This window comes from Anas acuta, chromosome 1 (assembly GCF_963932015.1).
Source record: "Anas acuta chromosome 1, bAnaAcu1.1, whole genome shotgun sequence".
In the NCBI taxonomy this organism is placed as follows: Eukaryota; Metazoa; Chordata; class Aves; order Anseriformes; family Anatidae; genus Anas; species Anas acuta.
Genome location: NC_088979.1, coordinates 149751416 through 149773587, shown reverse-complemented (window position 1 = coordinate 149773587; position 22172 = coordinate 149751416). Strand labels below are relative to the sequence as shown.

Sequence of the window (22172 nt, the reverse complement as noted above, 5' to 3'; positions counted from 1 at the left end):
TGGAGGAAACTTTGAAGGCAGATCAAATTAATCCATGTTATAATTCATACATTTAGATCATTTTGATTAGCTTGCATATTAAGGAAGTTCCAGAGCATCCCCATGGAAACAGACACTGAATTTACTTGTCTGTATCCATCTCATAAGATGTTCAGAACAGTAGCCAGTACTCCCAGTGAACTCTTTCAGCATCACCTTGCTGCTGGGGGGCTGCTAGTTCTGGCCTGTGATGGAGCATCTCCATTTTTGCTGCCCAGAGTCTGTACAGGTCTTTTCAGATATTAGAAAATGAGATTTGAGTTTGTATTTCAAAGAATGGGTGCAGATCTAATGAGCATACTGTACTGAATTGAGATAGCCTCTCTCTTCTCATACCCACTGGAAATTGTAAACCTGTGACAAGTGCACTACATGACCACACTGTTTACATCAGTATGTTGTCATTTGCCGTTGATCTTTGTTTTCAGTTCCAACATTTTGTTCTTTTTCAAATCAGTTGGAATCAGTTTCATGGATAAGCTTTCCAAAAGCATCATAACAAACATCATGAAAAGCAAGGAAGTGTACTCGATATTAGTGTGGTTCATTTCGTCACATAGAGGATCGTAGGATCATAGAATGACTTGGGTTGGAAGGGACCTTAAAGACCATATAATCCCATCCCTCTGCCATGATCAGGGACACCGCCCCGCAACCCAGGCTGCCCAAATCTCATCCAGCCTGGGCTTAAGTGCTGCCACCCACAGTGGCACCCACAGCTTCTCTGGGCAGCTTGTGCCAGTGCCTCACCACTGCCCAGGATATGGTTGGCTTTCTGGGCTGCAAGAACACACTGCTGGCTCATGTCAAGCTTCTTCTCCACCAGCACCCCAAAGTCCTTCTCATCAGGGCTGCTCTCAATCACCCATCTGCAAAACAGGAATGTAATGCAAAACAGAGTGAGAATCCCTGCTGTAGAATTAACTGAATTGGATGCAAACTATACTATTTTTATCTGCATAAAGCACCTAGTTTTTTTGTTTGTTTGTTTTTGTGATCCATCTGTATTATACTTAGCAGCAACGTGTTATCCAAAGGTAGATTAAGTTAAATTTCTTCTCCTCCTAAGTGACCATTCTTTATAACTAGAAAACAATCCCTAACTTAAGGAAATTGTATATAAAATTTACTGCTAACATTTAGAACATAGTTTTAACTTTTGTGCAAGCAATAACAGATAATGATTCAATGGGAGAACTGGAACGTACATTTAGTGCAAAGAGAAACTTCCATTTTAAAGGGGAAAAACTGTCTTTAAAGACAACTTTTTTAAACAAAGTTTATTGGCCCACATTTAAAAGTAGGCTGCCAAAAGAAATTTAAACAGCTATAACATTGCAATTATCAGAGTATGTAAGTAACAACAGTATGTAAGAGCTCAAATAGTGCCTATAATCTTGTTCCAGAGATGGTAAAAGAAAAACAAACAAACAAATAAACAAATGGAGATGCTCTCTTTCTGAAATACAAACTTTTGTGAATTTATCTGATGGTGTACCTCATTAATGATTTGAGACACTTTATAATGATCTCGTTGGTTGCTTAAGCTAGAGTTAAGTTTGGTGTTTTAATATTTTTGTGTAACAACCATTGGTCTTTTCCCACATGAACTCCTAGGCCAAACTCCTGTTTCCACCAGGAGAAACAGGGAGGTGGCCTATACTTAGCAGTTATTGAAACAGGAACGATACCTCAGAGGTGAAACAGCAAAGCCGTCAGCCAATGCCTTACGTCAGTTAGAAAACTGCTTTTGAGATTTGCATTTCTGGTCTAGAGGGGAGAAACTAAGAACTCTCAGACCTTGGGAAATTTTTGTTCTCCTAACTCTGATGTTTCAGCTATTTCCTTTAAAACTGTTTTTAGCCATGCATGTATACTAATATCTTAACAGGGTTCCAGCTGTAATCCAGGCTCGTGTTATTCCTGTCCTTTTAAAAAACTACTGTGTTAAATATTTGTTAAATATTTACCTCTAAATAACTGAAATTTCTGTCAGTTCTTTTGCAACAAAATACCTCTCTTTTATGCTTTTTTTTTTTTTTTTTTCTTTGCTATGCACACTTTTTCCTAGCTTGTCTGTTTGATGCTTAGGTCACTTTTGCTGTCAAAATCTATTTATTGAATAAAACTGTTTTGTGTTTTTTTCTTTTTTTTTTTTCTTCTCAAGATACAGTGAAAAATGTGCAAGAGCTCCCAGTACAGGGATGTTGGTTACTAGGAAACAAAGTCCCCAGAGACCAGAGTAGGAGCACAAGCCTTGGACCACAAAGATTTATTTTGAAGAGGACCCTACAAGGGTCAGAATTAAAATAATAATAATCTAAAAAAAAGTGCTTCTGCTGAAGGACAAATTTAAAAACTGAATTGGGTGTGTATAAAACAGTTTTAAAAGAGTCTTCACTTGTCCTGAGAAGATGTTTTATATAATAAATAGACTCTTGGGGTTTCTCTCAAGAAAGGAACTGAAAACATTCTTTAGTAGAAGAAAAAAGATCTGCAGAAACCACTGAGGTTTTTTCTTTTCCTTGGTAGGAAAAAAAACTCTTGCTTAGATCTATACACAGTCATGACGTGTGTGAGACCTCTGTCTCTACATGGGCTTATACTGGTTAATACCTTCAACCTCAAATACTGAATGAATCCTTGAATATGGCTTTCGAATATGGTCTTTGTCAATATTTGTGATTTTCCTCATTACTGTCAGCTAATTGGCAAAATAATACCTTCAGGCTAAAATCCTATCCAAGAACGGTCTTCTCTACATTTGTCTAATGTTTGCATTTTATGCCCATTCAGAAAAGGAAATAGGTGGAAAATTCAGGTGGAGCCTTCTGGGAGGAGGGACAACACCTCTTGAGGAAGTGATGCCCTAGGCTAAAGTGTTTGGCAGGAAAAGAAAATGAGAATTATAGGAAAGAGTTTGTGGAGAGACTGTGAGGCAGCTCAGAGGAACATGGAGAGACCCACATCCAGGCCTTGCACTTAATGGAAAGGGACACTTCCCAGGAATCAGAAAGGACTGTGGAATCAGCTACAAATCAGTATGCTATTGCACATGTTGAAACCAAGAATCAAAGCAGGTGTCTGTCTGCAAAAACACAGTGATCACAGGAACACTTGTGTATAAGCATTGTTCCTACATTATTTTTACTCAGTTAACAAGTTAATAGTTTTAGTTAATAGCCTAAAAAAAATCCAACTTCATTGAGTTTAAAAACTTTTTGATCTTCCTTGGATGGCTTCCTATGAGATATGAGAAGAACTGGACACCATGATACCAACCTGACTAGGAGTCCTGTCACAATTATGTTCGAGATATATTATCCAAAGGTTGTTGTTGTTGTTGTTGTTTTGGTTTTGTTTTCTTTTTCCTCTGTCTCCCAGATGGCTCCCTGGATCTCTTATGAGAAAGCCCATAACTAGACTAAACATATAATATATATATATATATATATGTTTATATATAACAATATATAAACATATAACATAGACTAAAATTCTTCAGTGTGGCCTGGAAAATAAACTATGTAAGAAGTAAACCATCCAGGAGTCAATGAAGACAAATTTCATCCAAATCATTTACAGTACTGAAACAAGGCACAATGTATCGATGTTTCAGTGGTACTTATTTTAGGGAATGAATTGCAGGGTAAAGGCTTCTGTTTCAGCCCTCTGTAGATTCAACCATCCATCATCCAAAGGCATATTGTAGGTCCCAAAGTGATTTGAAACAGATGAAGAGTCCTATGCTCAAGAGTCACGAATACCACTGAAGGAGTAAGAAAATCCCTCTTGGGCCATTTCTAGAGGACTGTCAGTTGATAACCTTTTATATCTGGTCTGCAAGGACCAAGTAAGCAAAGTATTGCCTTTGGCTATTTGTCTTAGATTATTAGTCTTAGATTATTTTATTTTTTATTAGATTATTTTATTATTTATTATTTTATTAGATTATTTTATTATTTAATAATCTATTTTATTAGATTATTTGTCTTAGATTATTTGTCTTAGATAATTAGTGTGTGTGGGATTCTCTCATGTTTGAAAACAGAGAAAGGAGGTAACTGCAAGAGCCAGCTGGAGCCTGGCCCTACGAAGTTGATGCCAGGCAGTTTGAAACAAACACTAGTCTTTCCCACCCAGCAGTTTGAAGTGCTAAATACATCAAAGGCGGGCAGCCAGAAGCACTCATGGAGATATGCACATATGACGTGCTAGATACCAGAAGAGGAGCTACTCTTAATCTTTCTGAGGTGAATAGAAGAATACCAAGATCTCTTTGTTTCAAAAAATATGAAGAAGGTAGCGGGGAAAAAAAATAAGACGGCAAAGATACCTTCTACGTCTTTTAGCACCAAGATAACAGTTCTAAAAATGTTCATGGCCCCTCTGAATTGGTAATAGAGTCTTGAAACTTAAAGACCTAGGAAGGCCTCATACACACCTTAGTGTGTAAAAGGCTGAAATGCCTCTAGATGAACAAGAACTACTCCGAACTACTCCCAGACTGACCTCAAAGGAGGATGTCTGGAACCTATTTAATTCATTCATTTTCAGGTTCGAATTTGAGGGTGAGGATTGCAAATTTGGAGAGAGCAAAATTATCTCATTTGAATTTTGCTCATGGCATGACCGTGCTAAATAACTCTTAGGACAATAAATCAATAACAACAACTTAGCAGAATAGTTTTTTTGAACTGTCTAAAGATCCAAACAAATAAATGTTATGTTTTACATGAACTCATTCACAGAAAATGGCTATGAAATAGCTGGGCAACTGGTACTAAAATTGCTTAATGTGGTTGATCTCAAGGAAGCCTGGGAAAAATCTAGGAGCAGTGGCTGATCCATAGTTCAGACCTAAACTAAAATAGGTGGGTACCTCTTAGTGGACACTTGGTCCTGTAGAACTGGAAGAGATCCTTTTAAATAATTCTGGAAGCTTGAACTGCTGCCTATGAACAGCTCTACATTCATGTGCTTGGCAGGACATGTGAATGTGAAAAAAGATCTTCTTAGGCGTTAAAATACAAAGGAAGATTGAGGAAAGGTGCTACCAGCTTGTTCTTGTAACAAGTCATTTCAATTGACTGTCATGGTTTGTGGCCTTTGAGCAGCATGTTGGCTGGTCTCTGTGAAGGTCCGGCATTTGCATGGTGCACTCACTCCTGCATCCTGTGGGACATGGAGAAAATAGAAGGAAGGTGAGAATACTCATGGATGAAGATGAAGACAGTTTAATAGGTGGAGCAAAAGCTGCATGTACAAGCAAAGCAAAGGAAGAATGTATTTATTACTTCCCATCATCAGGCAAATGTTTAGCTGCTTCCTGGAAAGCAGGGGCTTCAGCATGCTAATGTTTGGGAAGACAAATACTGTACAAACATTCTCCCCTTCCTCCTCTTTTCCTCGAGCTTTTATTGCTGAGTATAATGTCATATGGTATGGAACAGCCCTTTGTTAGGTTGGGTCAGATGTCCTGCCTGTATCTCCTCCCAATTTATTGCCCACCCCGTCTACTGCAGTGGGAAAAATACAAAGTCTTGCTGCTGTGCATGAGAGCAAATTCATTGCCATAGTAGCAGGAGAAGTTTTGAAATTGCAAGAATTTAACACCAAAGTCTTACTGACCTTGTCAATCACCTGATTTGGCTTCCCAGGAGGAATCAGAGTAAGGTGGCATGAGTCCAAGAACAAACTACTTTTAAAACTTTGTTCAAGTCAAGGACAAGTTGCCAGATTGTTCAGCTGGAGGTGTCTGCTGTACTGCACAGACATTTGACATTTCATCAAGTGTAGGAAAAGTAAAAATGAAGCATATTATTTTAAATAATGCACTAATTTCTCTGGCTTGATTTTAGTTTCCTTTTCCCTACTTCATCTATCTTCTCTGTACCCAAGATATTTATATGTTTATTACTTTGCTACCTTCCTTTCATGGGATGCTCCTGCCGCTTGAATAGGCTACTAAGATGTCCACCAGAACTTGTCAGTTCCGGTGGATAGATTGTCAGGGAATTTCTTCCTACAGTCCCATGGAAATTTTCCCATGTAGGGTTTATGAACAGCCTGAGTGGCTCCCTCAACATTACTGTCCCTATCAACTACCCATGGACAATGAAGTGGCTTCTCCCTTTTGGCTTCACACACCAGCAAAACCTTGGCTTAGTCCTTTAATCCTAGTTTTAATCCTCTGCAACATTTTTTTTTTTTCTTATGTACCCAAGATGTTCCCAGGAAAACTCCACAGGACCTCAAGACCTAAGACAGCTCACTATCAGAGTTTTACCTAAGCTTCAGTGTTAATGACAATAATGTTATATAATGTTATATAATACCCAGTTTTCAAGAAAAACTTTGACAAACCTTGGAGAAGCTTCCACTTATCAGTAGAAGGACTATTTTGGAAGAAGAGACTAAAGACAGTTTATAATTAATTTACAGAAGGAGTGACCTTAAAAGAATGAAATAAGTATAAAATCTGAGAAAATATTCTGACACTGAGATGGTAGCTAGGTGTAGGTAAATGATCAACAAACATTTATGTTAATTATATGTGACCAAGGCATGAAAACACGAGAAATGGACCCATTTAAAGTAGTTGACATGAACCTCATGTCTTTTCAGCATGCTCTGCATTCCTCTAGATTTTTAAAAGGCATCTGGGCTGCTCACTTCCGAATCATCATAATTGTTCATGCATATATCCTGCCCTGTAGCAAATGTGAGTTAATATAAGACCTCTCATGCACTAAAGCATGGCTCAACTTATCTTTAATTTGCTGCAGGCAAACTATGCACACAGATCATGGCAAAGGATCATCTGATGCTATTACCTTGTTCATGAAACTGAACCTTGTACCCAGGCACTTAAAAATACAGGAAAGCTGACAGCTGTCAGTAGTCATTTGTAACTACTTTTTCAGGGATAATGATGAGAAAGAGAAGTCAGATGTCACCGTAGTAAAGTCTCAAGTGAGGCTTAGATAAATCATCAGAAATGGATCAAGACTATGTGTTTCAAAATGACCAGTTTACAGATACCTGAATCTATGAAGCTCATTGTCAGTTCCCAGACTTAAAAGTACTTTGAACTTTGAAAAAAGGTTGCTGATTATTCCAGGGGGCTCCAAACCTCCCAAATAATAGATTACCACAGTCTCCGCCTGTATCCTCAACAGTCATGCAAAGAAAAGGCAAAGGTTAAGACAATGTTACCTGTTTGAATGTTTTCTGAATTGTGTAAGCTTCTAGTGAATCCAGGACAGGGTAAGGCATTGGCCCCTCAGATCTCTTACAGGCTAATAAACCTGCGTCATTAAACAGTGATAGATTGATCACACCATGAAGATTGCTTTAAACTCTGCCTGGTGAGACCATTAGCAAACACCAGCTGAGTCCTTAAGATGTACCATTACTTTCTCCTTCTAAGGAGTGGACATGGATGATGCTCTGCCAAGTAGGGTCCAGTCCTGTTTCATTGCTATTGAATATCTTGGACACTTCATAGGCAAGGCTGAAGAATGTTTTGCGTAAGCTCATAATTGCAGAATAGCCCTTCTAAGCACTTATTCATGCTCCTTTTTTGCTATGCTAGTCTGCTCCAGGGAAGTGTGATGTCTTGGTGGGACAGATCGTGGATAACAATTATGCAGTTGTTCATTATTCGATGCGAGGCATGTGGAGTATAGCTGCCCTGTGTATTGCCAATCACTGGCTATTCCAAGGGCACTCTGATTGCTGCAGGATGACAGAGGGTCCATTTTAATTTACACTTATGAGGAGCTGGCTGTACCCACACACTGGTTAATGCGTAGGAAAGAGGTCATTCTTGATTTCTCCACCTTCCTTCACAATCTGCTCCTTGCCTCCAACACACAGTCATGCAGACAGGGTCCCTCTCTCTGGGTGAAAATCTGTAGGGACAGGCTGTAAGCGCATACATCATCAAGCAAGCATAACATGACATGGAGAACCATTTCTCCTCAAAAAAAAAAAAAAAAATCTGTGTGTTTGTGTGTTGGTTCCAAGAAGAACACATCTGAAATGGACAACCTCTTCTGCTCCATAAATCTATGCAGGAGAAGCCATAAACTTTCCTTTCCCTAGCAACCCCATCTTTCTGATGGCAACAATGAATCACTAAGGAAATTGATCTCCTAAGCATTGTCCTTTTGCACATGTTAATCATTCTCCATGAGTCCTTTTGCTGTTTGTTTCAGCCAGCAATCCTAACCAGGGCTTGGGTTCTGCTTCGAATATAGTTAGGAAGTTTTCATCAAGGGCAAGGACTCTGGCAGGTGATTTATTTTTCTTCATGTTCTGTTTTCACCTAAGCGTTACTACAAGTGCAGCCTACACATCTATGAGACAATGGTTTAAGCCTCCTCAGCTGACTTAAATGGCAGAAGGGCTTACAGTGTTGACCATAACAGGGGGACTTTTGAGGGCCATTGGAGTTAGAGAAATCTTCAGATTGCAATGCTGTTGCTTTGTTCTGCATGGCTGTCTCCTGCTGCACAAGACACAAGAAGGCTCACATGCAAGAAAACAACACAGAGCCACTTTTCCCAAAAGATTAAAGCAAAACATAGCTGTTTTCCTGGAGATCCCCCTTGCTCAGTCGTAAAAGGTGCCAAGATAACTTAAGAAGTTTTCTTCAGGTGGCACTTCCACAGCTATATCAGAGAGCATGAATAGTAAACTGGATAGTTGTCACTGGGGTCCCCTAAGTTAAGAACACATTTGCATGGGACCTTGGAGCTCAGTGGGAACTCCAATGAGTGCAGCAACAGGAACAACAGCTGTAGGCTCTGTCTCTTTTCTGGAATTGGGAATGAGTTGATAGAGCTTTAAAGGAAGGCACCCTCCAAGCAGTTTCATTTTTTGCCATTTATGAGGACATGTTTAGAAGAGGTGCTCAAACAGCTTTGAGATTGCCTCTCTAAATTTCAGGTGACTTAGAGGAGGCACAAACTCAGTCTACTTCAGAGCAATTTTAACTTCTTTCAAACTTCTTTCCCAGCATCCCTTGCCCAAATTACTTGGGACAAACCAGTTGGAAGCAGTTTATGTGTTTATTTTAGTGCAAATATATTGCTTTGTCCAGTCTCTGGAGGGTCCTAATGCTGTGTGACAATTACTCTGAAAAATTGAAATTTTTCGGTTTTATTTTCTTATGAAAGAAGCATATGCACTTATAGGAACATGACTTTGAAGAAATGCAGTCTTAGTATTGTAGTCTGCCAGCCTTAGTGTAATATTATTGTACAGATCTCACTTATTTAAAGCATCAAGGTAAACAAGGGTTCATCAGTTTCAAGTGTTTCTTCTACATCTGCAAGAGCAAGTCATTCCTGTGTGCTTACTTAGGACAAAAATAATCCAAAGCAATTCATTTCTCTGAATTTCATCTCTTCTCCAGACTTTATCACAGAAAACTGAGATCAACTACATGAAGGAATTTAAAGGATGCAGTCAGTCCCTTTTTCTCAAGGACACTATATAGCAATGGCCCAAATAACAACAGTTTCACCATATACAATTACAAGGCAAAACCCATACAAAGCTACATACCTGGTAATTGGAGCATGGCACAAACAGAAACTTTTTTTTTTTTTTTTTTTTTTTTTTTTTTTTACTGCTAAAGAATAACCTTACATATCAGCACAAGGCCAGTGAAGTCAGGGAAAGTACACTGATTTATACTGGCAGAAAAACCAGTGTTGGTGCAAACTTTAAAAATCTGTGAGGCTTTTAAGCACTGATGCAATGCTCTTTATGCTTTAGTTAGATTGCCTCCTCAGTATCAGTGAACCCTAACCAATTTAACTACTGGATCTTTTACTTCACAAAAACAGATTTATGCCTGTGCTGTGGTACAAAGCTAATTTAGATGAAAACAATGTGTCTAACTTGAATGGGGAATCATTTAAAACCAATTAATAAGTTATGCGATCTTCAGTCTGCTTAAATCATCCGTGTTGGGAACATGGCCAGGGGAAAGAGATAAACCACCTTTGTACCAAAGGATCCCTTGGTTGCTGGGGAGAACAGTCACAAGAGTTTTGCTGAGCAGGATAAAGACTAAGGAGAGCTCCAAAGATGATCAAAGGCACAGAAGTGCTTTTCATTTCCATTTACTAATGACAAAGAAAGAAAGTTTCACAAATATCTTAAAACAGAGGAGGCTGGCAGTGGCTTCATTGTGTCAGCAAGCCTGACACAGAAGGATATCCTACAACAAGCAAGGGCATCTGCCACACAGCAGCTATGCAATGCTTTCCTCACTGAACCACCTCTGTGCTTCAGAAGAAGGAACTGCATTTTAAAAAGGCATCAGTATCAATTCTGCATCAATACAGGATTCCCCAGAAGAGGAGAAATGTCTATTAAAGGAAATTCAGATTATTTTGTTATTGTTTTTTTGTTTTTTTTTTTTTTTTTTTTTTTGGAACAAGCAAGAAATCTGGTCCAAAGAGCCTAAATTTCTAATAAAACACCAGAGTAAAACTAGTCTTTGGCAAGAAAAATGCACTCCTTACCTTAGCTGTTTGTTAATTAACCAAGCCTTTTACTTTAGGAAATAAAATATTGCCCTTTGCTGTTTGCAGCACTTTCTGCTAACCCATTCTCTTTGTATATCCTGAACCTGTTGAGCAACCAACGCTTTAAATTGACTGCTAATTCTGTGTTGGTCAAATTAATTTTGAAACCAGATTAATTAAAGCAGATGAAGCTTTGTTTATCCATTATTCATGAAGCTCATTGGAACAGGAGAGAGTGCATTAGCTTTATTTAGGATATTACTTTGCTTTAATGAACTCTCTCTCTCTTTTTTTTTTTTCTTTCTCCTCTTAATGCTCCTTTTGAGAAAGAGCTCAGCTTTGTGTTGTTGGCTTTTTTTTTTTTTTTTTTTTTTACTTTGGTGGTCTACTGCAAACAATGCAATTAGCAGATTTTGTTGCTCCAGCAGTGACTGCCTCTCACAATAATTCAGGAGAGGGGGAGAAGAGCACATGTGCATGCTGAGCAAGGATCTCCTGTTCATCCTGTTCTGCTGTCTTTAGGGGCTGTAGGAAGGGGTGAGTGTGCTCACACAGCATAACAGCCAGAAAAGCCACAGAGAATCAGAAGAGGCTCCTGGATAAATAAACTAGAACCACCTAACTGCAAGCATTTCAGCATCAGTGTAGATGATGCAATGAAGAATTATTTTCCCTACAGATCAGTGATTTATAAAAGCCAACCTAGACATTAGGGAGTGTGACGTATGGGTTAGACAATATTACTGGAGCTATTACGGTGCTATATGCACAAATGGTGTATCCCCTCAGGATGTGGTTTAGTTCTAGTAGCTCTGTCTAAAATGATGTGTTGAGACCTGAGATACTACTTGTCTCAAAAATGAATGGCATTTATGTGCAAGTGGTAGACTGGGACTCCTTGGAGCAAAGAAAACAAAAATAGAGCTTTGCTCAAAACTTGCAGTAAGATTGGATTTGTAAATAAAATTAGCTAAGCAAACATAATTTTAAACAAAGGAAAGGTTGTCTTCACTAAGTAGGTTGGACTAAATTAAACAAAATACCAAGATGCCAATTAAGTTACAAAGGCAGGTTTGTATACAAAGATAAAAAGATAGTTTGCAAATTTGGAAAGCAAAACATTTACCACTGCAAAACAGAAAAAAAAAAAAAAGAAAAAAAAAAAAAAGAGTGGCAGAACTCACTGCTACAGAATATTAATGAAAAATGATTAAATTAAAGATAGGTTACACATATGGCTTAGAAAAATGTCCAGATACAATAGAGAGAACACAGTAAGGGATCGGAATTTATATTTCAGGTTGTGAAGCAACAACAAAAACTAAGATGAAGCTCTCATAGAAAAAAATATTTATTTCCTCTTATGTATCATGCCTGAAGAATGTGATAATAGCCACTGAAAAACAAACAAAAATAACAACAGGAAAATAAATCACCTATAGCAAATTCTTGATTCTCTAAACAGTGTTATCTGAAAGTCTCATGATCTCCATATATTCATGCTCATAATCCACGTATGGATGTGGGAAACTTATTACTGTTTTAAAAATGAGGAACTGAGGCGCAAAGAAACAAAGGCTGTGATGTCCAGAACTGTTTAGGCACTTAGCTACTGTGGTTTCACACAAAGCCTATGAGAATAAGGAGCTGATCTTTGTGTCCAAGGTCTATTCCTCTAGTCACTGCTTTGTGCACTTTTTAAGATTAGGTGGTCCAAATTGGCTATTATAACATTTTTTGTGTGCCTATCAACAAGGAGAGTATTTTTTTTCTCCACTTGCTTCTGAAGAGAGGGATGGTTGCTAAGCAAAAGAGTACCCAGCAAGGGAAATGTGAAGTGGTTATATAGATCAAGGCAAGAAGCTGGAATGATGAAGTGAGAACTTATGTTCCCTTTATTCACAGCACTTTTATTAGTGCTGTATTTTTAGACAGCTGAAGTGTTGTTGTAACATCACCACAGCAAGTACCAGGACCTGGAGAAGAGGCAGGGAAGGACAAAAGGCTGTAAAGTACTGAAGAGGGAGGATAAAACTTACACTAAAACTGCTAGATAGACTTGTGGATGTTGAAGACTAAACCTCGTTTAATGGGGACGTATATCTGCTTTAGTTATTGTTATGGTCAATGTTATCCAATAAACTTCTATTAAGTAGATTAGTACCAGAGGGTATGCTTCCTGCTTATGAGCTGGTAATTACCACATCTTGAGCTAAATAAACTTGGAACCTGAAAGGCTGGCACTTTTGCAGGAAATAAATTCCTTTAGCCTTGGTGTTTTTAGTGGATGTGGCAAATCCGAGCTAAACAGGGAACACCAGAGTAAATATACAAAGATACAGAAGGGCTCTGCTCTCTCCGTCACACTGTATCCAGCCACTGGGACAAAGCAAGATGGAGTCAAGTTACCTTTGGCATCTACACATTTGTTTTAGGAAGTTTAGTTTTTTTTTTTTTAGGAAGTGTTTTGCCCTCCCCTCTGCACAAGTTGCAACAATATATATATATATATTTATCTGACAGAATAGGATTTAAAGAGTTCGGTCCTTAGCTCAGCTCAGTTTGTCTATCCCTGCATGGACACTGGAAGGGGTGATGAGGATGAAGCCTATTTGACTGCTCAGTGCTGGACTGATTTTAATGAGTTTTAAAGCTAGCTGAAAAGAATTAATATTGACAGGACTCGGAGCTACTATATAGGTTCAATAGAAGTAGGCCAAAGCACTGACTAAAAGGCCTAAATTTCATCCATCTCGTGGCCCATTTTGGTCAAACCGTATAGTATCACCTAAGAGCAGGGTGAACCTTTGGGTAAAGTGTTGATTTTTCTCAAATCAGGAGGAATTTCACAGCTGCTTTTAATGGATGTGAGGGTTAATTCTGTGTGTCTGCTTGGGAGAATTACAATTAAGCAGAGGAAGGTCTGGTTGTCACAGCCAGTCTACAAGTCCAGAATAAACAGATTTTTCACAATAGTTAAAAGTAACTGCACTGTTTCTATGTAAATCCCTGCACTTGGATTGGCTATTTGGCTGTAAATAGCCAATTAGGCCGCATATGTTGGCAGATTAATAAATGGCCATTTCGCTGTGGCTAAGCTGCATAGCAGTCTGCAGTGTGGCTCGCTGAGAGCATTCCACCGCTGCTGACTTTAATTGTTATTAGTTTGCATTATATGTTAAATAGGGGAATATTTTAATGTAATAGCTATAAGCACTAAAGCTGAGTGAATAATTCATAGCAAATTATTTATTCAATAAATTTAGCCTCCTTTACTCTTCAATTTTTCAGGAACAAGTTTATTATTTTCTCAAAAGAGTGATTATTATCTAGAATTAGTTTCTAATCAGTTTATCAGTGTTACTTGCTCTGCAGATCCTCTGGGTAGAGACTATTTTTGACTAAATCAGTAAGCTATATGGCATCATTGTCTCCCTTGGTAAGATGTGTGTTAGCCTTCAGCACAAATTTCTGTTGGAGATGTAGGTTTAAGCCAAACTGATTCTGCTCCTCCTGTTGCTATTTTCCCGTGATGTGAGGGGGATGATGCCAAAATACTTCTGCCTTGTTTGGGGGCTGGCTTACTAAAAGAGGTCAAAGAGGTTCAGGCAAGTTCAGCACTGAGAATTTCTATGTTACTGTGATAAGAACCCCGCACCTTTCAGAAAATGGGCAGAGAGCATGAGAGATGCAGGACGGATTGCTTCAAAATCCAGAACTGTTATGAAAAAAAGTGCTTGCTGATAAATGATATCTGTCTCACTAATCGCCAGAAAGCACCAAGCACATGCTTTTGTTATTTGTTCATTTTTTTTAAATCTCTCTCTCTTTTTTTTTATTAATATATATATATATATTTATGTATATATTACATATATATATAGTTATATATAACAAACAGGAGCAAACAATTCCCCTCTCCTGCATGTAGCTGTAGCTGTGTACCTCTCCTGACTCTGCACTTCAGAGGTGACAGGATTACAGCTTTACTCTTTACCCTCATCTGGCTTCTCCCAAGCCTGTTCATGCCATTGCTTCGGTAGTTTTGTTGCAGCCCTTCGTGCCTCAGATATGTACCTCGGGCTAGGTGTCTGCCTCAGGTATTTACACTTGTACATGACATCTGATAAAAGTAGAGCTCACCAATGACCCTTGGTGGTTAATAAGCCTTGCAATTTCTTAGCAATTTGCACTGCCCCCTTGTCATCCCCCAGGTTTCCCAGAGGCTGCTCCTGTTCCTCTTGGTGAGGTGCCTTCTGCCTGAAGGGCTCTGGCACAGAGCAGCCTCTCTGTTACTCACAGATCTGCAGGGCAGCACCATGTCCCTCATCTTCCCAAATGCCTAGTGGCCATCAGCATAATCTATTCTTCATCAGCACAGAGGGGGTCAACTGTTTACCAAAGATCAAGTGAGAAAGCAAATAGTTTGGGTAAGCTTGGCTGACAGTCGAGTACAGCTTTATTTAGTAGGATTTGTTTCATACAAATGGCATCCCAAGGTACTTATCAAAGTTAAATAATACATAATAGCAGAGGGAGAGAGAAATTAAGAGGCACAGGCATGGGAGCAGAGATGTTTTCAGATGAGATTTGAAAGTAGATGGAGAAGCGGTGAGGCAGAAAGAAACAACAAGAAAAAAGGACTGTTCCAGATGGTGGGAGATATGAGGAGAAAAAGCTTTCAGAACAACCATGGTTTGAACATAATTAGGTGCAGAGAGATGACCAGTGCCATTTAGAGGAAAAGGAGACAGACTGGGAAAAGGTCACAGAAAGCAAATAAAGAAATGAGATGGGAGCTGTGGGAGTTTCTTCCATAAATGTCATGGCAGCGATTTGGAAAGCCAATGCACCAGCTAAAAGACTGGTGTGTTCAGCATGGCTGGAGGATGTTGACATGGAGAATTCAAGCAGAAGGGAAAGTCAGATACTGCTGTATCTGTAGGAAAAAATCCTACAGACAGCTGCTTCTGCTTAGCTTCTTGCAGTGGATTCAGACCCAAAAGTTCATATCCAAGTAGGTTTATATGTAAGCTGTTGACTTCTCCCTTCCTTCCTGCCAAAGACTTCATTTTTCTCCTTCCTGGGTTGCAAGAAGCAATTCCATTGCAAAGTTGCTGCATGTTCTTTAGACCAAACTAATTTATTTTTATTTATTTATATATTTATTTTTTAAATCCAATAACCTATGAGAAGGATCCAAGGTGCTGCTAGAGATATAGTGGATTATAGTGGCAGTCAAAGGAATGATTTGTATTTCTATTTTCTATGACCTGAAGTTTTCTTTATTTTGATGGGTAGAAGAAATATCAGTTCAAGGCACACTTCTCTAATGCCAGCATGCAAAAGGAAATAATGCAGGAAGACAGTCTGGTAACCAGGCTGCTTCTGTCTGAAAATGCTATGTGGACCAACCTCTCTCTCTCTCTCTCTCTCTTTTTTTTTTTTTTTTTAGTACAGAATTCCTGGTAAAGGGATAATCTTGTATATAAATATTACCAGAACAACTTACATATATATATATATATATTTATTTATTTTTTTTTCATAGGTGAAGGGACTTCTAGAGATATTAATATTTAGGACAAGCCATTTTTATAATAATTTATCTATCCAAAATTTACCTCATTATTTCTTTCAATCTGCTGGTCTACAGTGTTATCATATAATACGCAAGAACTAAGAAGAACATTTATTTATTTATTTATTGTTCTACTTTCAGATGCTCCCAGCTGATCTCAGGTGCTTTAGCTAATATTGGACAATATCTTCTCAAGCCATATCACTGGCCACCTTGTTAGGGTGAGGCACAAACCATAGAGAATGGAGAAAGGTCCAGTTAACTCAGAGTGGTTAAAACCTCTCTATTCTTAGATGTTTTAGTGGTGATCAGACTGTCAGCTTCCTTGCTCAGGGCAAGGGTATGAATGTCATGTGTTAAAGGGAAACATATGAGAAATCCTTTTTTCCCCAGATCCATGATAAAAGAGGAATTTGTCTCTCTCTTTTTGAATGGCTGTGATTCTGGCATTAAAAAAAAAAGTACTCCTGGTGCAAAATGCTTATGTGCCAATAAGCCAATTTCTGTAATTATGAGGGCAGCACACTTTGCTAGTAGGTATTCATATTTTATTTAAAATTTTTTCTAAACAGTTTGCATTATGATTACCTTATTAAACAGCATCAACAAAAAGCCTCATTGCTTATTCAACAATGCTGTTATTCAAGACAAGAAAAAGTTGTGCAGTTTGACTTTTATGCCCGCAAACATTAAACAATTCTTAATTTACTTTTTACCAAGCCGTAACAGATGCCACTTGCCTATATGCTCTCTTACATTAAGGTCCTTTCACCTGCTAACACACTTCCCTGCTGCCAAGAGGGAAGCTGAGATGGTGCTACTAAATCCCAGCAACTCCAATGATTACACAGACATGAAATGAAACTATTCCATGATTTCCACTCCTGTGTGCAAGACAGACATACCGGTGCCTGTCCAATCTTCACCAGTCACTGAGTCCTATGCTTTTGCCAGTGCTTGTACACCTCTGCTGAGACTTCCCACCAGTAACATTCCACAACAAAAAGTGGCACCTGGAAACTGGCAAATTACTCCCCTGTCCATCCATGACAGCAGAAGCTACCCACAGAAATGGTGAGTTGTGTTGGATATATGAAAGTCTTATCTTGTAAATTTTTGCGAGTTTATTCTTGTTGGCCATTCTTATGCTGTTGATATGTAGGGATACTTCCTTAGTTATGGTCCTGTCAACTTCAGTGACACTGGGAGGTGATGCAAGGTCAAGATGAAATTTGATTATCTGCTTACTGTACCATACCATGAAGATCTCCATAGCATTTTGTCACACAGCTCCTGGTAGCTCAGGACACTCTTGGGTTAGGGGTCAGTGTTATAAAAATATTTGCCATGGCCTCAGAGGCACTTTACTATTTGTGTTACTGAAGAGCTGGAGAGAGGAGGATAGTGCAGAGTCTCAGTCCTGGGTGAGGAGCAGATGAACCAGGAATGACAGATGAGACACACTATGAAGAAAGGATTGGGCCAGACACAACTACCACATTCCCAGAGGGTTCCTCAAAGCCTCTGCAACACGGACACATGGCACAGCATGACACAGCAGAGAAATTCATGTATTTTCTAAGAGTAGTTTAAACAGATTATTACTGGACTGCGTGGCACTTTTAGGGATGGATATTTGTTCAATGGGACTGCTATCCTGTTCACTAAAGGGCAAGCATTGTATCTTCATGGCACTACATGGGCAAACCTCAAATAGGAAGAAAGGGACAGGTAGTCCCCATGGATTACACAAAGAAGAAATGGGACATGATCCTTTCTCTTCCCCCCCCCCCCTTTTTTTAGTAATTAGTAATTAGTGCCTCGTTTGATGACTTTATTATTTTTTAACCTTCCTGTCACCAGCTGATCCCATCTCCTTCTGCCCCATGAAGTCTTTTCTTAGCATGATTCAGCCATGAGTACTATCTCCAATCTTTTCTTTGTCCTTCCAATGGTAAGAGAGAATCAAGAGCTTTGTCATTTATCTCTGTTTGTATGTTTTGCCACTGCTTTATTTTGCTTCAGTCAAAATCCTCCTTAAAACTACAAGCACCACTGCCTTTCCATTTAGGTGCAGGAGGCAGCAGCTGCCTGGCCCTGGGCACAATTACACTCCAATAGCTGAGGATGGGAGTCAGTGGCAACCTCATTTCCCCCTCAGACTTCATAAGGAAAAATTCATTTAGCATCTCAGCATGGAGGGCTCTGCATAGCCTCCCCTTTCCCCATGAAGAAAGAAGCGTTTGAAATGGCAGCAGGCAGAATATGCAGATTCATCAGATTCATTTCAGTTGTTTCCTCCTTTTGTTGCTTGTTGCTGCTGAGTTTTTCCAGTGCCTCTGCAAACAAATTATTCCCCCTGTCTGTGTGTACTCCCACCACACTCAGGTGGCTAGCACAGAAAGAGACACCCATTTTGTTCTGTTTGTTAAGCACTTTTTTTTTTTTTTTCTTCTGTTTTCTAGGAGGGACTGGGTAATCAAGAGACTGGTACTGTGTGAATGAGCTAATCAGCTTCCTGCTCTCCAGAGAACACGTTGTTCAGTGATCACCCACAGCCAGAGAAACCAACCAAGTCTGATGCATCAAACTGCTTCAAATTAAAGACTCAAGTAGATTGTTCCATCATCTGTTCAAATATATGGCTTGCTGAAACATACTCTTCCAACCAAACCTAGCTGTCAGTCAAGTGGTAAAGTAATATAGTAGGACTTTTTGACCACACTAACCACTGAAGCTCAGATGCCTTCCTTCATGGCACCCTGTATGCTCACTGGGGCCTGGGATTCTCCCAAGACATAACTGCTGCATAACAGCTGCCGCTACCATTAGCTGCATTTGTTATTACATTTGCTGTAGCTGCTTGGTTTATAGGTCCCTTTTGCCCCAAGCTAAGTGCTTCATACTGCCCTCCTATCCAGAATGGGGAGAAGTACCTTTTTTCTTTCTTTTTTCTTTTTTTTTTATTTTTCTCTTTTTCTTTTTCATTTGTGTGTGTTTCTGGGATGGAATGACAATCTTCTACAAATACAGAAGAGACACCTTCTACTCTCACTCCCGTTTGGGACAGATGTTTGCTGTAGTGAATATACATGACACCTTTATGAAACATTTATGTCAAGGATTCCATATCATGCTAAGCTTCTTGTACTATTTAACCCATCTGTCATTAAAAGTATCTTTGAAACATAGTTTGATAGAAGTCTAAAAAATATAATGCCTGGATTTTTAGAAACCAAAATTTACCATGTAATAGTCCACAGTATCAAGTGCACTTTTGTAATCTGAAAATTAAATACATTTCTTTGTCAGCCTTTAAATAGAATATTATTTTGACATGTTTTTCTACCACCTTACCTTGTTGGAAATAAGCAGAAGTCATGTACTTATGTACATAATAAACAGAATAAAAATAAACAGAAGTCAGTACTACATGGCAGTATTGTGCTTCAGTGAAAACAATGTAAGTTCATGCTCCTGAACAGTGGTTCCCCATCAAATTACTACAACAGGTATGCCATGTTAGAGAGAATAAACCAGGATCCTCTTCCATCTCTTGCCGTCCCAAAAGGTGGACTGAATAATGCTGCATGGAGTGTACCTAGAAGATAGTGTTTATCATCTCTGGGGCATACCACAAACCACCCCTCCACCCTGAACTGGCACAGGACAACTGTTTTGAGAATGGTGGAGCTTTCTGTTAGTACCAAGTGGGCGCTTGAGCAGATGCTCAGATGCTTTTATTTCTGCAAAGGTGAAGAGCTTTAGCTGGAGAGATTTGGGCAACACTCTCTGCAAAGAGAAAACAATGATAGGGTTAGAAAGTGGGCTTTGCTGAACATATTGTGTGACCAATATGAAGATGTCTGAGACTGGGAACATTGCCTGCTGGGCCTGAGCCTGCTGTCTGGATTGGGGATAGAGAACTGGAGATGTGCATGTTCAGAGGGGGTGAGTTGCCAGTACACTTTTATCTAGGCCTTGGCAATCTTGGAGATCATCAGTACAAAATAAATGGCTGGACTCTCAACCATGCACCGCAGACAGACTCCAGGAGCCTGGTGCAAATGACGCAGGTGAGGTTTTTATTGCAGGGATCATATGCATGATGGGCCAAGTCCTTTGAGGAAAGAGTCTTACCACATATTTGTATATTGTTGAGCTCTAATATTGTCTGGGACTTCTAGGAGCATTGATAACCACGCTGACAAGTGCCTTCCAGATTTTCTCACACTGCACAGTTGCCTATAATGTGACCTTAGAGAAAGCCTTATGGATATCTGCTAGCAAGGAGGGGACTGAAAAGCAGCTTGGGTCTCCTAAGCTAAACCTAAACTTAAAGGAGGCAGAAAGTTTAAAAATATGTCTACATTTTTATTTCTTCCTTTTTTTTTTTTTTAAAGTGCAATTTTGTCAGATTGTTATGCTAAAAACTCATCTGGGTGAAGGGAAAGGAGAAAACAGGACATATCCTGTTTTCTGACTGAAATTTTTATCTGATTGGAGCTTCTGAAAGATAACGATGTAATGGACAAAACAAACACACAATCTTTTTAGGCCACGGACATCAATCATGTGGTCTCTCAGAGCATTTGTACTGACAGGTAAGATATCCACTGTCAGTCATGAGGGGCTGCGTGGTGCAGCAGTGTTGCAGCAGAGGGGTGATTGGTCCCACTAGCAGGTTTATGCTGTAGACTGGGAATAAGATGGACAAGCAGTGCCCTTATCAGGCCTGTAATAAAGAACCCTCCCTGGTCCCTGGAGGCTGCTATGAAATGGTTTTCCTCATGTTATCAGGGAGCAGATAATACATGAAGTGCTGAAGTGTTTCTCCTGCTTATTTGAGGAGATATAATAGTACTTTAAGCACTTCAGTAGTCCTCTGTTCAATGCACAGTGACAATGACAAAGATTGAAGAATGCAGCTCAATGGAGGAGAGACGGTGAGTGCAAGTCCATTTTTTTTGCGTACAGACTACTTCTACTGGCATTACAGTCTGTGAAACCATAAGCACTTCCCAACACTAAGGGACATGAGGTAAAACTGAAAGCCACACACACAGCACTTCAGGCCAGTCCATTGTGCAGGCTTCCATATATTGTGTCTAATGTTGGCATCCATGTTTACTTTCAGTTTTTTTTTTTTTTTTTTTTTTTTCTGGCCTGGACAAGCATCTCAATTTTCTGTTTATGGTGCTGGAAGCAGGGTGGATGGCCATATCTCCACATGAAACAATTCAGCTCACTTATAGCTTCCTCAGGCAGATAAGCACAGGACGGGCTGAGAAAGCACAGGCTGAGAAAAGACTCCTTTGCTTCTTTCTTGGCTCTTCTTCACAAGTGCTACATGTATTATCCTGGAGAAAAGGAGGCTCAGGGGCGACCTTATTGCTCTCTACAAGTACCTTAAAGGAGGCTGTAGTGAGGTGGGGGTTGGCCTGTTCTCCCACATGCCTGGTGACAGGACGAGGGGGAATGGGCTTAAGTTGCGCCAGGGGAGTTTTAGGTTGGATCTTAGGAAGAAATTCTTTACCGAAAGGGTTGTTAGACATTGGAACAGGCTGCCCAGGGAGGTGGTGGAGTCACCATCCCTGGAAGTCTTTAAAAGACGTTTAGATGTAGAGCATAGGTATATGGTTTAGTGGAGGACTTGTTAGTGTTAGGTCAGAGGTTGGACTTGATGATCTTGAGGTCTCTTCCAACCTAGAAATTCTGTGATTCTGTGAGTCTGTGATTCTGTGTATTAGAACCCTTTCACTGGTTGTGAAAGCTACCACAACATACCTCCTCCCATACAAAAAGCCCATTCTGTGTAAACAGAAAGGAGTTGTTCCTACAAATCAGGTCTGAAAAGTACAGGTGCATATGCAAGAAAGGATGCCAGCCACCTGGTATTATGTTTTCATCATGTCCCTGCAAGAGCTGATGATGATGATGATGGTGATGAGCTGAGGTAGCAAGAGATGGCTATGAAGGGACACTATGGCATTATGGACACAGTC

At 39.5% G+C, this 22172-nt stretch overlaps 1 long non-coding RNA gene across 3 annotated transcripts in view; it reads left to right on the top strand.

Moving 5' to 3' along the window:
* LOC137846853 (uncharacterized) overlaps positions 1-19577 on the top strand; it is a 158224-nt gene extending 138647 nt beyond the window's left edge. Inside the window, exons 3-6 of one of the 3 annotated variants that reach the window (XR_011090661.1) lie at positions 16309-16388; positions 16930-17241; positions 18633-19007; positions 19089-19576. This is a non-coding gene — a long non-coding RNA (uncharacterized lncRNA). Of the gene's footprint in view, positions 1-16308; positions 16389-16929; positions 17242-18632 lie in introns of all 3 variants that reach the window. The other 2 variants (XR_011090660.1, XR_011090662.1) reach the window with 2 other exon arrangements.
* The last annotated feature ends 2595 nt before the right edge of the window (positions 19578-22172 follow it).